The sequence below is a fragment of the Macaca fascicularis genome, chromosome 13 (assembly GCF_037993035.2).
Source record: "Macaca fascicularis isolate 582-1 chromosome 13, T2T-MFA8v1.1".
Taxonomy (NCBI): Eukaryota; Metazoa; Chordata; class Mammalia; order Primates; family Cercopithecidae; genus Macaca; species Macaca fascicularis.
The window spans coordinates 15255302-15272791 of NC_088387.1; the positions used below are offsets into that span (position 1 = coordinate 15255302).

The 17490-nt window shown below is 42.6% G+C and overlaps 1 long non-coding RNA gene across 1 annotated transcript; it reads left to right on the top strand.

Moving 5' to 3' along the window:
- The first annotated feature begins 7137 nt into the window (after window positions 1-7137).
- LOC135966949 (uncharacterized) lies at window positions 7138-17487 on the top strand. Its single transcript, XR_010580659.2, has 3 exons — window positions 7138-7272; window positions 15677-15984; window positions 17393-17487. It is a non-coding gene; the product is annotated as an uncharacterized lncRNA (long non-coding RNA).
- The last annotated feature ends 3 nt before the right edge of the window (window positions 17488-17490 follow it).

Genomic DNA, 17490 nt, shown 5'->3' on the forward strand with positions numbered 1-17490 from the left:
TTAATACGATAGGCCTTACTAAGGCTAAATGGCCTTATCCATGGTTGAAATGGACACATCATTATATTAAAAAATCTCCACAAGTGATTGATTTTACTCAGCAGCCAGGGTTTATGTCAAGAGTGAGGATAATGAGCAAGAAATTCAAGCCCTTGGCAAACTGGTTGGAGAGGCAAGGATTGTGTCCAGGTAGAGCTCATAACATTATTTATTGTTTAATCTATTTAATTAAATATGTAATTTACCCTCAAACTGTGGCTGACATTATATGTAGTCCTGAGCCACATTAAGATGTACTATTTGTGCTGTGAAATTCTACGAGATTTGACAAATGCATGGTGGCAGATCTCCAGCATTAAAGCATAACACAGGATGCTTCTCTTATTGAAGCTCTTCTTCCCTTCACATAGAGGGAATCAATCGACTTTTGTATACTAACTTTCGAATTTGTTTCTTTATTCCCATCTTCTTTAATTAAAGCACAAGATATCGTACTCAATTTCCATTTGATCTTCCAAAAGAAAGGTACTGAATAATCCATACCTGAATTTCAGTGATTCAGATTCAGGTCCACCGCTAAGCAGTAAAGGCCAAACGTCCTGTGCTGCCACCTCATGGCCGGCAAAGGGCAATGAAATCCATCGTTCCGGCCATGCAGGGCCCATGCGCGGTCTGCTTCCCGCAGCGAGCCGGATCTCCAGGGAGGACCTGAGTTTTTTTTACCCAGGGTGAGGGAGCCGCCGCCGCCCTGGCTTTGGGGCTGGGGCCTCCGGGGAGGTTCCGGGTGGGGGCGTTGAAGAGGCAGCTCTTTTTGCAAGGCCCAAGATGGCGGGCCCTGCACAGGCCGCGCTGTTCCGCGCCCTCAGGGCGTCAGTATCCCATTGGGGCCGGATGCCCCCGCTGGGCCCGGAGCATCCTTGGCCCTGCCCTCGCAGAGCCGCACTGAGGCTGAGGTGGCGCGGGGGCCTGGGTTCCGCGAGGAGTGGCGGCAGCGAGGGCTGGAGGACCCGGGCTCCGGGGCTCCGGGGCGTCTGGCCTGGATGGGACTGAGCCCATCCAGGGACTGGGACTCCCGGGTTCTGGTGCGGGTGGATCCTGGGCAGGCTCAGGACCAAGTCCCTCTCCTTCCACCAAGGAGCGCCCAGAGGCCAGCGGGAGCTCCAGGTTCACCTCCTCCTCCTTCAGGTGTTTACTTTTCCTTTATTTCTGTAAGGCCAGAAATTGGCGCCATCCTTCACATCGGTGAATCGGGACCCTAACACCCGTTACCTCAGTTTTATTGTTATTGCCATTAACAGTGTTGGTGGCATTATCACTAAGATCATCATTGTTGTTATTGTCATTCATGATTATTAGCAGGTGGGTTCATCATTTTGTCTCACTATGCATTTTTTTTTTTTTTTTTTTTTTTGTGATTGGTTTTATATGATGTTGAATTGAACTTCTCTAATCTTGACTAGTGTTGTCAGATTCCTGAAGAGCATTCCGGAGGACAACCCCTGCCTTTAGTGCAGCCACAGAATTTCGTGGGCACAGGAGAGCACCTAGAATATTCCCCTTTCATTGCACAGCAGCTTTGGGAAATGGTGGCTGCCTGGCTCTGAGATGAGGTGGAAAAGACCGGACACTGGGGCAAGTGATAGCACCTCCACTGGTGTTTTTATGAAGCCAGTGCACTGTCTCCCACGTAGACTTAGAATAAAATCTGATGGCTCTAAAAGGCCGTGTTTGCCCTTCCTGGACTTCCTGGGAGCCTTTAAACCTTGTGTGGTTCCTAGAGTGGCTAGGTTGCCATATCTGTGCCTCGTATGGCAGCACCAGTCTTTTCTGGGCCAACAAGGGCACTTAGAATGTTTCCAGAAGCTCAGGCATGCTGTCTCTGTTCCTCCCTTCTGTTCAATGGCAATTCACTGGGTCCCTGGCTGACATAGAACATCCTGCAGAGGGATGGGCTTGGGTGACTTCCTGGCCAGCCTTTCCAGGCAGTTATCTTTGAAAAACTTGAAGAGACTCACAGAGGCCATTCACTGGTATTTCATGACTGCAAGTGGGGTTTCTGGTTCCTTGAGTTTACTTAGAATATCTGAATGGCTCTGAATGGCCAAGAAACCCTCTCTGGTCTTGGAAGCTGCCAAAAGCTATTACTGGGCCTTGGAAGAGTCTTTAAAATTTTTCCAGGTACAGCTGAGAATAGGAAACTTTTCCAGGTCTAGCCCAACCAGCTCAGGTCGAGTCCTGAAAAACTGGTGGGTATTGGGGGAGCTCATCTTATGAAAGAGCAATTGGTGGCAAAGCTGGGTCTCCAGGACAGCTGTGTGTGTATATGTCTGCAGAGCATGCCTTGTAGTCATCTTTAGTAACTGAACACCATTTGTGAATGGATAAACTATATTCCTTGCTGTACAATAGTGAAAAATTCATATTAACAATGGTAATAATAAAAATATTGATGAATATTAACAGGAATGACGATCATCATGATACTAGTACCAATGGTTATAATACTGATAATAATACTAACCCTATGGACTTGGGACATACGAGTTTTCCCTAAGTGGATAATAGGCATAAATATTTGGTGGTGTAGGGTTATTTCAAGTCCCAGAAAGCAAGGATGAACATCTAGAACGAGAAGAAAAACAATCTGGAGGTTGGCAAGTGCACACCTGGGGACTCCTGTGTTAACTTCTGGTGTTTCAGCCTAAGAGGGAATGTTAATATAACCCTGGTCCTGTAACACCATGCTGACTAACACCTACCAGTTTTCAGGAGATAAGATAGCTGGCTGATGGAACAGGGATCCAGAGAAGTTACGTGTCCAGACCAGTACATGTTGCCCAGTGGCAGAGTTCATGACAAGCAATAAACCCCAGGATAATGTCATTCCCAGCCAGCTGACTGTCATCTGCTCTTTCATGGCCCCTCTCTACTGGTACCTCTAGGCACTGGCATGTCCTCCAGAGGCTGTAGGAGGGCATCATACTCAGTACTCACCCACCTGCAGGAGGCAAGAAAGATGGAAAGAGCTAAATACCATGGTTTCTGGATTCTTTTTGGTGGGCATGGCATATTTCGCATTTGCTTTACTAATGGTGGAACCCAGTCAACGGTTTGCAATACAGCTCTGGATGACTCTGGACACCTGTAGAGATTTTGACAATTTCCAGAAGGTCACAAGTTCTTGGAGGACTTTTTCATGAGTTCTTTGACTGAAAAGGTGGTTCAAAAAACTACTGTTCTGACTTAGAAAATGTTGCAGAGGCTGGGCGCGGTGGCTCATGCCTGTAATACCAGCACTTTGGGAGGCCGAGGCAGGCAGTTCTCGAGGTCAGGAGTTTGAGACCAGCCTGAAACCCCATCTCTACTAAAAATACAAAAATGAGGGGGGCGTGGTGGCATGCACCTGTAACCCAGCTACTCAGGAGGCTGAGGCGGGAGAATCGCTTAAACCTGGGAGTCGGAAGTTGCAGTGAGCCAAGATTGTGCCACTGGACTCCAGCCTGGGCGACAGTGCGAGACTCTATCACAAGAAAAAAAAAAAGAAGAAGAAGAAAAAGAAAATGTTGCAGAGACTCTGGTGAACAGGTAGTCCCTCTCCTGCCACTCCAGGTAAAAGTTTCTTGGCCACAAACCTGATTTAGCAGTATCCCTTCATCTTAGGTGGGTAACAGAAAGCCATTCATGACCTATCCAAGCATGGAGGGGGAATTTGACTTAGAAAACTTTTAGGTGGACTAGTTGGTGAAAGAAAGTGCATTCTAGGGCTCACAGGCCTACACATAGAGTTGCTAGCACATAAAGCATATGTATGAATTCTTTCTGAGCCCATGGCAAGAGCAGGGTGCACTTCATCCATCTACTATGCTGGTATGAATAGGTACTTGCCCGAAAAAGAAAAGAATAACTCAGGAAGCCCATTCTTCTACAGGACACCAGGTGGTACAGTAGGAGTCTTGGGGTTGCTGTGGTATGTATGTTTTAAGGTTGTCTTTTAATCATCTTCAGCAAATTCAACAGTCTTCAGAACATAAAAAAAAATTATTCAACATTGCATAATAACTACCACAAATCTATCCATGATAAAGAACTGTACCCACATAATAATAACATTAATAGCAATCACAATGGTGTGATATAAATGTCATTTTAAAGAAGAGAATAATAAAAGAGCAGATATTTAAGAGCATATTCCTGTAAGCCTGTGACATTGTTCCCATATGAGCCCTCGTGTTATTGATTACAGGGAGAGGCTTGGGGCTGCATCTTGAAATATCTTCTGTGATGGCAAAGAAGAGTGGCAGTAGGGAGAATAATTCTGAGCCACACGAGGGCTTGGGCAAAAGTGGAGATGCCTGTGCCACGTGGAAATACATTACAAATGGACTATGGAAAAGGGTCTGGCCAGAGTCCTGCCTGACACAGGTCATACAAAAGCTTTCAGTAGTTCGCCCCAAGAAATGGCTGGTCCAGGCTGTAGATGAGAAGCACTGGGCAGACAGATCCACACCTGCTTCCTGAGTCTCAGAAGTCTGGTGTGCATCGAACATTAAGCCCCCAAGCCTACTGAGACTTCACCTCCTGGCTGGTCTTCTACCATCTGATTCTTGAGCCCCATCACGTAAGTGCCATCTCCATCCTGGAATTGCTGACAATGTCTGATGGAGGGTTTCACCCTGGGTACTCAGTACCAGCAATGGATGAAATACCGGAAGGGAGGCTCCAGGGCTTCCATAGAAGACACATTCTAAAGTTGCTCGGGTGATCAAATGGTCATCTCATAGATTTTCAGCAGAACTGCAGCATTTTGTGAATACCTGAGTGAATGCAGAAAGTATCCAGACGCATGGGCATTCTAGGAAGCTCCCTGTGTAAATCAAATACAAGGAATATCTACTTCTGGGCTCAAAAGCTAACTTAGATTGCAGGGGCCTTTAAAAACAGTATGCTGAGAATAGATAGGGCTCAAGGACAGTATCTCCAATTGAACTTTTAATGAACTCCCGTAGGCGCCAAGAAGGCGGGCAGATAAGGAAGAGCATAGAAACAAGGAACTGAGTAGAAGGTTACATCTGGGAAAAGAAAGTTTGTTTTACATTGCATTCTTTCTGCTGACGTGGGGTTTATGGAGTATAAATAAAGTGAGGCGGAGGCTCTGAGCGCGGCCGCCATGTTCTCTGTGTGTCTTTGTCTTTTGTGTGTTCTTTCATTCTCCACCACCCCCGACACGGACCCCAACATTAGATAATAAAAAAAGTGAGATGCTGGCAGAAGGCAAATAACTCCACTTCAGTTCTTGAGAGAAAAATGGTTCTGTAACCTCTGAGTTTATTTAGAAAATGTTTGGAGCCTCAGGAAGACCAAGTATATCATTCCTGATGTTTCCAGGGCAGATTGGACTGCTTGGGCCTCTGGGACTATTCTAAGTCCCCTCAGATTTCCATGGGAAACCGTATCTCTACTCCTAGAGCTGACACCACCCCTGAGCAAGCTCATTGTTTTCTAAATATTCCAAGGAAGTCCATCCAGGGTATGCCTGTATTGGTGAGTTTCACCTTGGACTGGCAGGAGAACTCTGAGAATGATACATCCTGACTTCACTTGATAAAGGTAGGGGAGCCAAGAAGTCCAGATCTGGAGAGCACCTGAAACACCAGATGGCAGAAGGACAGTAAGGAGGTGAAGTCAGCTATGGAGGTGGAGCTTCATGTTTAAAGCATGTAGGATTCTGAGTTCCAGGACTGATGGGCTGGTGGGGATGAGATACATGTCTTCTTTGCAGGGAGCCAGGCCAAACCAGCCATCTGGTTGCACTACTGAAAGCTTTTGTGTGCCCAGTGGTAGGTAAGACACAAGCCAAACTCTCTTCACCTCTGGCTGGTAGTCCTTGACTAGAGAGGTTTGCACACAAGTGGTCCTATTAGCCCATGCTCTCCTGTGGCTTGCTTTCCTTTCACCTGTTTCTCATGTTTGCCGTCATGGAACACATTTCATAGTGAAATTCTTTGACTCTGACTCCAAATTACACAAGGAGGACCCAATTTGTCAACTTTTCATATATTTAGGAGAATCTCCACATTGATTTTTGTATCCTTATGTTCATATTGTCACCAGTATTAAAATTCTTACTATTTAGGTCATTGCGTTCACTATCATAATTATTAAATATTTTTCATTTATCATTTATTTTTATTGGTTAATTTTTTGTGGCAGCTGTTATATAACAATCACTAGAGTTTCTCTATTCATGAAAGATGTCCACGTTAATGGAGGTAACTAGGAGTGTTACTTTACAGGTATGTAAACACAGATAATCTTGGCTGAACTGTGGCTATATTGTCTGGTGTCCCTTTGAAGGTGAAGCCTCTTGTCTTATTCTAAGTGACCTCTGGAGACAGAAACTGTCTCATAATTGCAGGGACGACTTGAGAAGGCATCCTGAGCCCATGCAGAAATGCAGAAGCACTTCCATGATCTAAGCAACCTATGTGAAGGCCTGAAAGCCAAAGCAAAGCTGTCCAACAAAAAGTTTTCCTAGTAACACTGGAGGTCCATCAGTCACTCCTCCTGGTCTGGAAATGCCAGAAATGTCCTCCGTGGTTCTTGTGAGGGTCCAGATCTTTTCAAAATCACCTCAGAAGCCATAGAACCACTCCATCCTACCTGAAATTGCAGAATGACTCTTCTTTTGACCAGAGTCTCAAAAATATATTCATTGATAGTTTTGGTTCCTGGGAGCCGCCATTGCTTGCAAAAGATGTGCCAGAGACTAGACATTTTCTGTTTCCTCACTTGTCCGGAAAAGACTGAAGTTTTTCTGGAACACAGAAATGGGAATCTGACCCTCTGAGCAGCCTCAGAATTTTCTAAGTCTTCCAAGCAGAGTGGAAGTTCTGGTGAGGACCCTTTGTACCCCCGATGGTCTGGAATCACATAGGATGATGCGTTCAAACAACTCTAGGTGGAGATATATTTTCTGAGATATTCCAAGGAGGAGGGACACAACTGGACCAGATGTTAAAAGGGCAGCTGAGCATTAAGTGCCTGTGTAGTGTTTGCAGCTTAATGTCCCATGCAGAAGGGGACTCTGGGCTCTTGTGTTAGAATTCAATGTAATTCTGGGGTCCTGCTTTTCTTCCAGGAAATCCCACTTCCATCTGGATGTCTGGATGAACCACTGAAAGCCACTGAGTGTCCTGCAGTAGGTGAACTGTGGCCAGAGCCCAAGGATGAAGGGGGCTCCTTCTGTCTGTGACTGTGAAGAGGAAGCCTGAGGTATAGCAGACTCAGGCCCCAGAAGGATGGAAAAAATGAGGTGGGGAGTGAGGGGACCTCAGAGGAAGACTGAGGTCTGCAGAATCCCAGGGTCAAGGAGACAGTGCGGTGTCCTGGTGGTGTCCTTGATGTTCCAAGAGGGGTGATAATCCATCTCCTGAGTAAAAGCTTCATATGGGGTGAGGAGGGGAGAAGTAAACAGAGAGGAAGCAGGGAAGGCCAAGACAGCGACCAGCCTTAGAGCGATTTTAACCAGAAATGGACACAGACCCTGGACCCCATCGCGGGGTTGCAGGCCAAGGACCGTCTCTAGGCGATGCATAGCTCCCTTGTGGGGTTAGTGGGAGTAGGCATTGTGACGTCTGCAGGGGTGTGGAAGGCTGGGCGACGGGAGCAGCTTACAGGGCTGGACCAGAAATACTGAACTTCTTTTCCATCAGTGAAATCCACTTCCGAGTCAGAAAAAACTGCAAGTTCTGGAGGGGCAGGGCCTAGGAGGAGGTCAGGGCCTGAGCCTTCCTGCTTTGACCCCCCCTACCCCCCGTGTTTCTGGGTCTGTCCTCACTTCCACCCAGCGGATCTTGAGTATCCTCCTTTGAGTCCCCACGAGTGTGTTGTGTGCAGTGGGGCCAGGCTGCTTCATCCACTGCACGTTCAATGTTTCCAATACTTTCTGGCCAAAGTTTAGAGTTGTCAGACCACTGACTTTGAATGTTGACCTGGTTCCTTTTGAACAGAGTAAAATCTATTGAAGTTTAAGGTCACCTCTTTTCATGGATGGTGAAGAGGCAGGCTGTTCAGGCGCAACTGCCCTCAGGTCTGGAGGGCGGCGGAGGTCACTGTGGGTGGTGGGTGAAGCCGGAACCTCTGTGGCTCTAGACTTTCAAATATTTCATTTTTTCTTTTGTAGTTTGTGTTTGTTGCTTGCTTTTTTTTACAATGGGAACTGGAATGTAAGATGCCAAACTAGCCTGTGGGGGACATGGATTTTCACAACAGTAACCACAGAGTGTAGTTTCCATTTCTATTCCCTGTTCATGTGGGAGGCAGAGAAGGAAATCAGGCGCTCAGTTCTAGGGACATCACAGGACTAGGACATGTACAGTGAGGGTGGAAGGCAGAGGCATTGCTTTAGGAGAATAAAATTACTGCATGCACACACATATGTATGTATATGGATGTATGTACACAAATATGCATATTTATAGATTCTGTTCTTCCTCTCTCTATATAATTTTCTTTATTTCACACTTGATATGATTTTTTTTATTATACTTTGTGTTCTAGGGTACATGTGCACAATGTATAGGTTTGTTACATATATATACATGTGCCATGTTGGTGTGCTGCACCCATTAACTCATCATTTACATTAGGTATATCTCCTAATGCTATCCCTCCCCCCTCCCCCCACCCTACATCAGGCCCCAGTGTGTGACGTTCCCCTTACTGTGTCCAAGTGATCTCATTGTTCAGTTACCACCTATGAGTGAGGACATGCGGTGTTTGGTTTTCTGTTCTTGTGATAGTTTGCTGAGAATGATGGTTTCCGGCTACATCCATGTCCCTACAAAGGATGCAAACTCATCCTTTTTTATGGCTGCATGGTATTCCATGGTGTATATGTGGCACATTTTCTTAATCCAGTCTGTCATTATAGGCATTTGGGTTGGTTCCAAGTCTCTGCTATTGTGAATAGTGCTGCAGTAAACATACATGAGCATGTGTCTTTATAGCAGCATGATTTATAATCCTTTGGGGATATACCCAGTAATAGGATGGCTGGGTCAAATGGTATTTCAAGTTCTACATCCTTGAGGAATCGCCACACTGTCTTTCACAGTGGTTGAACTAGTTTACAGTCCCACCAACAGTGTAAAAGCGTTCCTATTTCTCCACATCCTCTCCAGCACCTGTTGTTTCCTGACTTTTTAATAATTGCCATTCTAACTGGTGTGAGATGGCATCTTATTGTGGTTTTGATTTGCATTTCTCTGATGGCTAGTGATGATGAGTATTTTTTCATGTGTCTGTTGGCTGCATAAATGTCTTCTTTTGAGAAGTGTCTGTTCTTATCCTTTGCCCACTTTTGGATGGGGTTGTTTGTTTTTTTCTTGTAAATTTGTTTGAGTTCTTTGTCGGTTCTGGATATTAGCCCTTTGTCAGATGAGTATATTGCCACAATTTTCTCCCATTCTGTAGGTTGTCTGTTCACTCTGATGGTAGTTTCTTTTGCTGTGCAGAAGCTCTTTAGTTTAATTAGATCCCATTTGTCTATTTTGGCTTTTGTTGCCATTGCTTTTGGTGTTGTAGATATGAAGTCCTTGCCCATGCCTATGTCCTGAATGGTATTGCCTAGGTTTTCTTCTAGGGGTTTTATGGTTTTAGGTCTAATATTTAAGTCTCTAATCCCTCTTGAATTAATTTTTGTGTAAGGAGTAAGGAAGGGATCCAGTTTCAGCTTTTTATTTATGGCTAGCCAGTTTTCCCAGCAGCATTTATTAAATAGGGAATCCTTTCCCCATTTCTTATTTTTGTCAGGTTTGTCAAAGATCAGATGGTTGTAGAAGTGTGGTATTATTTCTGAGGGCTCTATTCTGTTCCATTGGTCTATAGCTCTGTTTTCATAGCAGTATCATGCTGTTTTGGTTACTGTAGCCTTGCTGTATAGTTTGAAGTCAGGTAGCGTGATGCCTCCAGCTTTGTTCTTTTGACTAGGATTGTCTTGACAATGCGGGCTCTTTTTTGGTTCCATATGAACTTTAAAGTAGTTTTTTTCCAATTCTGTAAAGGAAGTCATTGGTAGCTTAATGGGGATGGCATTGAATCTATAAATTACCTTGGACAGTATGACCATTTTCACGATATTGATTCTTCCTGTTCATGAGCATGGAATGTTCTTCCATTTGTTTGTGTCCTCCTTTATTTCATTGAGCAGTGGTTTGTAGTTCTCCTGAAGAGGTCCTTCACATCTGTTGTAAGTTGGATTCCTAGGTATTTTATTCTCTTTGAAGCAATTGTGAATGGGAGTTCATTCATGATTTGGCTCTCTGTTTGTCTGTTATTGGTGTATAAGAATGCTTGTGATTGTTGCACATTAATTTTGTATCCTGAGACTTTGCTAAAGTTGCTTATCAGTTTGAGGAGATTTTGGGCTGAGACGATGGGGTTTTCTAAATAGACAAGCATGTTATCTGCAAACAGGGACAATTTGACTTCTTCTTTTCCTAATGAAATACTCTTTATTTATTTCTCTTGCCTGATTGCCCTAGCCAGAACTTCCAACACTATGTTGAATAGGAGTGGTGTGAGAGGGCATCCCTGTCTTGTGCCAGTTTTTAAGGGGAATGCTTCCAGTTTTTGCCCATTCGGTATGATACTGGCTGTGGGTTTGTCATGAATAGCTCTTATTATTTTGAGATACGTTCCATCAATACTGAATTTATTGAGAGTTTTTAGCATGAAGGGTTGTTGAATTTTGTCAAAGGCCTTTTCTGCATCTATTGAGATAATCATGTGGTTTTTGTCTTTGGTTCTGTTTATATGTTGGATTACGTTTATTGATTTGCGTATGTTGAACCAGCCTTGCATCCCAGGGATGAAGCCCACTTGATCATGGTGGATAAGCTTTTTGATGTGCTTCTGGATTCGGTTAGCCAGTATTTTATTGAGGATTTTTCTGTCAATGTTCATCAGGGATATTGGTCTAAAATTCTCTTGTTTTGGTGTGTCTCTGCCAGGCTTTGGTATCAGGATGATACTGGCCTCATAAAATGAGTTAGAGAGGATTCCCTGTTTTTCTATTGATTGGAATCGTTTCAGAAGGAATAGTACCAGCTCCTCTTTGTACCTCTGGTAGAATTCAGCTGTGAATCTGTCTGGTCCTGGACTTTTTTTGGTTAGTAGGCTATTAATTATTACCTCAATTTCAGAGCCTGCTATTGGTCTCTTCAGGGATTCAACTTCTTCCTGGTTTAGTCTTGGGAGAGTGTATGTGTCCAGGAATGTATCCATTTCTTCTAAGTTTTCTAGTTTATTTGCGTAGAGGTTTTTATAGTATTCTCTGATGGTAGTTTGTATTTCTGTGGGGTCGGTGGTGATATCCCTTTATCATTTTTTATTGCATCTATTTGATTCTTCTCTCTTTTCTTCTTTATTGCTCTTGCTAGTGGTCTATCAATTTTGTTGATCTTTTCAAAAAACTAGCTTCTGGATTCAATGATTTTTTGAAGGGTTTTTTGTGTCTCTGTCTCCTTCAGTTCTGCTCTGATCTTAGTTATTTCTTGCCTTCTGCTAGCTTTTGAATGTGTTTGCTCTTGCTTCTCTAGTTCTTTTAATTGTGATGTTAGGGTGTCAATTTTAGATCTTTCCTGCTTTCTCTTGTGAGAATTTAGTGCTATAAATTTCCCTCTACACACTGCTTTAAATGTGTCCCAGAGATCCTGGTATGTTGTATCTTTGTTCTCATTGGTTTCAAAGAACATCTTTATTTCTGCCTTCATTTCGTTATGTACCCAGTAGTCATTCAAGAGCAAGTTGTTCAGTTTCCATGTAGTTGAGTGGTTTTGATTGAGTTTCTTAATCCTGAGTTCTTGTTTGATTGCACTGTGGTCTGAGAGACAGTTTGTTATAATTTCTGTTCTTTTACACTTACTGAGGGGTGCTTTACTTCAAACTATGTGGTCAATTTTGGAATAAGTACAATGTGGTGCTGAGAAGAATGTGTATTCTGTTGATTTGGGGTGGAGAGTTCTGTAGAAGTCTATTAGGTCCGCTTGGTGCAGAGTTGAGTTCAATTCCTGGATATCCTTATTGACTTTCTGTCTCGTTGATCTGTCCAATGTTGACAGTGGGGGGTTAAATTCTCCCACTATTATTGTGTGGGAGTCTAACTCTCTTTGTAAGTCTCTAAGGCCTTGTTTTATGAATCTGGGTGCTCCTGTATTGGGTGCATATATATTTAGGGTAGTTAACTCTTCTTGTTGAATTGATCCCTTTATCATTATGTAATGACCTTGTTTGTCTCTTTTGATCTTTGTGGTTTAATGTCTGTGTTATCAGAGACTAGGATTGTAACCCCTGACATTTTTTTTGTTTTCCATTTGCTTGGTAGATCTTGTTCCATCCCTTTATTTTGAGCCTATGTGTGTCTCTGCACGTGAGATGAGTCTCCTGAATACAGCAAACTGATGGGTCTTGACTCTTTATTCAATTTGCCAGTCTGTGCTTTTAATTGGAGCATTTAACCCATTTACATTTAAGGTTAATATTGTTATGTGTGAACTTGATCCTGTTGTTATGATGTTAGCTGGTTATTTTGCTCGTTAGTTGATGCAGTTTCTTCCTAGCATCGATGGTCTTTACATGTTGGCATGTTTTTGCAATGGTTAGTACTGTTTGTTCCTTTCCATGTTTAGTACTTCCTTCAGGAACTCTTGTAGGGCAGGCCTGGTGGTGACAGAATCTCTCAGCATTTGCTTGTCTATAAAAGATTTTATTTCTCCTTCACTTATGAAACTTAGTTGACTGGATATGAAATTCTGGTTTGAAAATTCTTTAAGAATGTTGACTATCGGCCCCCACTCTCTTCTGGCTTGTAGAGTTTCTGCCAAGATATCTGCTGTTAGTCTGATGGGCTTCCCTTTGTGGGTAATGTAACCTTTCTCTCTGACTGCCCGTAACATTTTTTCCTTCTTTTCAACTTTGGTGAATCTGACAATTATGTGTTTTGAAGTTGCTCTTCTTGAGGAGTATCTTTGTGGCATCCTCTGTATTTCCCGAATTTGAATGTTGGCCTGCCTTGCTGGGTTAGGGAAGTTCTCCTGGATGATATCCTGCAGAGTATTTTCCAACTTGGTTCCATTCTCCCCATCACTTTCAGGTACACCAATCAGATGTAGATTTGGTCTTTTCACATAATCCCATATTTCTTGGAGGCTTTGTTCATTTCTTTTTACTCTTTCTTCTCTAAATTTCTCTTCTTGCTTCATTTGATTCATTTGATCTTCAATCTCTGATACTCTTTCTTCCAATTGATCAGGTCGGTTACTGAAGCTTGTGCATTTGTCATGTAGTTCTTGCGTCATGGTTTTCATCTCTATCAGGTTGTTTATGGACTTCTCTGCATTGGTTATTCTAGTTATCCATTCGTCAAATCTTTTTTCAAGGTTTTTAGTTTCTTTGTGCTGGGTTTGTAGTTCCTCCTTTAGCTCTGAGAAGTTTGATCAACTGAAGCCTTCCTCTCTCAACTTGTCAAAGTCATTCTCCATCCATCTTTGTTCTGTTGCTGGTGAGGAGCTGCGTTCCTTTGGAGGGGGAGAGGTGCTCTGATTTTTTGAATTTTGAGCTTTTCTGCACTGCTTTTTCCCCCTGTTTGTGGTTTTATCTACCTTTGGTCTTTGATGATGGTGATGTATGGGTGAGGTTTTGGTGTGGATGTCCTTTCTGCTTGTTAGTTTTCCTTCTAACAGTCGGGACCCTCAGCTTCAGGTCTGTTGGAGTTTGCTTGAGGTTCACTCCAGGTAGGCTCCTCCCAGTTAGGCTCTCCAGTTAGGCTACTCGGGGGTCAGGGACCCACTTGAGCAGGCAGTCTGTCAGTTCTCAGATCCCAACCTCCATGCTGGGAGAATCACTACTCTCTTTGAAGCTGTCACACAGGGACATTTACATCTGCAGAGGTTTCTGCTGCTTTTTGTTTAGCTATGCCCTGTCCCCAGAGGTGGAGTCTACAGAGGCAGGCAGGCCTCCTTGAGCTGCAGTGGGCTCCACCCAGTTCGAGCTTCCTGGCTGCTTTGTTTACCTACTTAAGCCTCAGCAATGGTGGGCACCCCTCCCCCAGCCTCACTGCCACCTTGCAGTTAGATCTCAGACTGCTGTGCTAGCAATGAGAGAGGCTCTGTGGGCTTAGGACCCTCCGAGCCAGGTGTGGGATATAATCTCCTGGTGTGCTGTTTGCTAAGACCCTTGGTAAAGCACAGTATTGGATGGGAGTGACGCAATTTTCCAGTGTTCTGTGTCACAGTTTCCCTTCGCTAAGAAAAGGAATTCCCTTCCCCCTTGCACTTCCTAGGTGAGGCGATGACTTGCCCTGCTTCGGCTCTCACTCGTTGGGCTGCACCCACTGTCCTGCACCAACTGTCCAACATGCCCCAGTGAGATGAACCTGGTACCTCAATTGGAAATGCAGAAATCACCCATCTTCGGTGTTGCTCACGCTGGCAGCTGGAGGCTGGAGCTGTTCCTATTTGGCCATTGTGGCACCAACCTCACTTGATATGATTTCTAAATTTAAATGCCTTTGAGACAAACATGAATTGTGAAGGGATTTAAAAATGTCAGTGAAAAATCGAATTAAAAATAAAAATATAAGTATCAACTTTATTTCTCAATATAATCTCTACTGAGGTCAAGACACTGCATTAAGGGATGATCCCAACCATTCAGTCCATTGCTAAAGAACTGAGGGTCATGGGAATTTAACCATGTCAATGCAATCTTCTACTATTAACTGAAGAAAAATGGGTGCCCTTTACAGTTATTTTAAGATTAGGAAAAATAAGGTCAGAAGAAACCAAATCAGGACTGTAATGTTGATGCCTAATAATTTCTCATGAAAACTCTTTCAAAATTACCGGTGTTTGACGAGAGGAAGGAACAGAAGTGTTGTTGTGGTGCAGAGGGACTCTCTAGTGAAGCTTTACAGGGCACTTTTCTGCAAAAGTATTTGCTAATTTTCTCTAAGAACTCTCCTACTAAGCAAATATTATGGTGCTTTGATCCTACAGAATGTCAACAAGCAAAATGCCTTGAGCATCCCCAAAACCTCTATGGCTTTTGCTTTTGAGAAGTTTGCTTTTGCTTTGACTGGACCACTTCTACTTCTTGGTAGCCATTGTTTTAATTGTGCTTTGCCTTCAGGATCCTATTGATAAAGTCAGTTTCACTCCCTGTTATAATTCTTCAAAATAATGCTTCAGGATCTTGATTCTGCTTGTTCAAAATAGTCACTAATAGCTCTACTTTTGTCCATAGCTGATCTAGGCACAAGGGTATTTGGGACTCATCAAATGTAAAGTTTCTCAACTTTCACGTTATAGTCAGTATTGTGTAAGCTGAACCAATTGAGATGTCTGTGGTGTTGGCTATAATATCTCTCGTTAATTGTCAGTCCTCCTCAATTAGGGCATAGAAACAATTTTTTTTCTCTCAAAAATTGGAATGGATGCCCCTCCTCTGTGGGCTTCATCTTCAACATTGTCTTATCTCTTCTTAGAATCAGGTATCCCTTTGTAAACGACTGATCCTTCAGGTCATTTTTCCCATAGACTTTTCTTAAAGAATAATTTATTTCACCGTTTTTTGTACCCCAGCTTCACCATAAATTTGATGTTTGTTCTTGTTTCAGGTTTGGCAGAATTCAAGTTTGGCAGAATTCATGTGGTTCTTTTCAGACTGATGTTTTAAATCCTATTCACATATGTTAAAACACGGCCGGGCATGGTGGCTCACGCCTGTAATCCCTGCACTTTGGGAGGTTGGGAAACATGGCAAAACCCTGCCTCGACAGAAAATACAAAAATTAGCCTCTACAAAAAATACAAAAATTAACCAGACAAGGTCCCAGCTACTTGGAAGGCTGAGGCAGGAGAATCGCTTCAGCCTGGAAGCAGAGGTTACTTTGAGCCAAGATTGCTCCACTGCACTGCAACCTCGGTGAGAGGAGTGAAACCCTGTCTCAAAAATAAGAAAAAGTTAAAATAAACTAGTATATGTGTGTTTTGATGCAAAAGCTAAAAGTTCACGCATAGTTTTTTCATAATTGTTATTTTGCATGAACTTATTGAAGCCCCCTATTATTTGCCATAATTTTCTCATCTTATTAATTTCTATATACATACAGAATTTCCAATTTGTGTAAACCTTTCTTCCCAGTTACTGAACAATTATTTTAAATTGGAAAAATATGAGCTATTTTAATCTATATTTTTGTTTTCTACTTCTGAATATTTTAGAGAAAAAATGGATAATGAGACTTGTAAGATGGAGATGTTTGGAAGTTTCTATTACCAATGACAAATTAATTTTTAAATAATTTCAGGAAAATTTAGGTGAATGTCTGTACTTTCATATGAACATTCATAGTAAAACAGATTTTTTAATTTCTACCCTTGATAAACTTTAGTATAAAATATGTGAGTAAATGTGTACTTTTCCGTTCCTCATGAACATTCTCAAGTTTATGCTATCTGGATTTTCTCAGGATGAATTACAAGCTGTATATGCTGCTGAAGTGTCTCAAAGATTATGTCCCAAAGAGAGTGCCCTACTGTTTTTCCAATATTAATTTCTAAGTTTTACCAAGTTACAAGTTTTTTTTTTCATAAAATATAAAACATAACTTTCCTGTGGTAAGGGGTACAAAGGAAGCTTGGATTTGTTCTGAGAAAGGGAGAGGGTACTTCTGCCCATTGCCATGCACATCTGATTTTAGAGCTGAATGCCTTTCTGAGCTTGGCTCACTCCTCTCAAACTTGCTGGTAAATAGACACAAATTAAAGAGAAATAATTGTACACCATTTGGGATCAACGAATCCAGATATCTGAACCATTGTTTATTATTTGCCCCTCCCACCCTCTCACCCTCCCAGATCTCTAGTGTCTATCATTCCACTTCTATGTCCAAGTGTACAATTATTTAACTCACACTTACAAATGAGAACTTCATGTGTTCATTTGTACAGATTCTCTTCCACCTAGCTACCTCTGAGACTGCAAGAACAATCACTCCTCCCCCTCCTCCTTCTCAGCCTACTCAAACAGAAGACCAGGAGCATTATCTATCTATCTATCTATCTATCTATCTATCTATCTATGCACACACACACACGTACACATATATATACACACACAAATATATATACACACATATGTGTACACATACACACACACTCATAAAGAATTTGCATTTTAAAGAATGGCAGAACCATAGTTGTTCAAAAATCAACTATATAATGCTATATATGATAAATGTCTACTAGAAAATTCACGTTGAAAATTGCAAACACGACATAGAAAAAATAAAGTTTAAAAAAATTTTTTTTAATTTCATTTTAATTTCCAGGATACATGTGCAGGACGTGCAGGTTTGCTACATAGGTAAGTGTGTGCGATGGTGGTTTGCTGTACCTATCAACCCGTAACCTAGGTATTCAGCCCCAC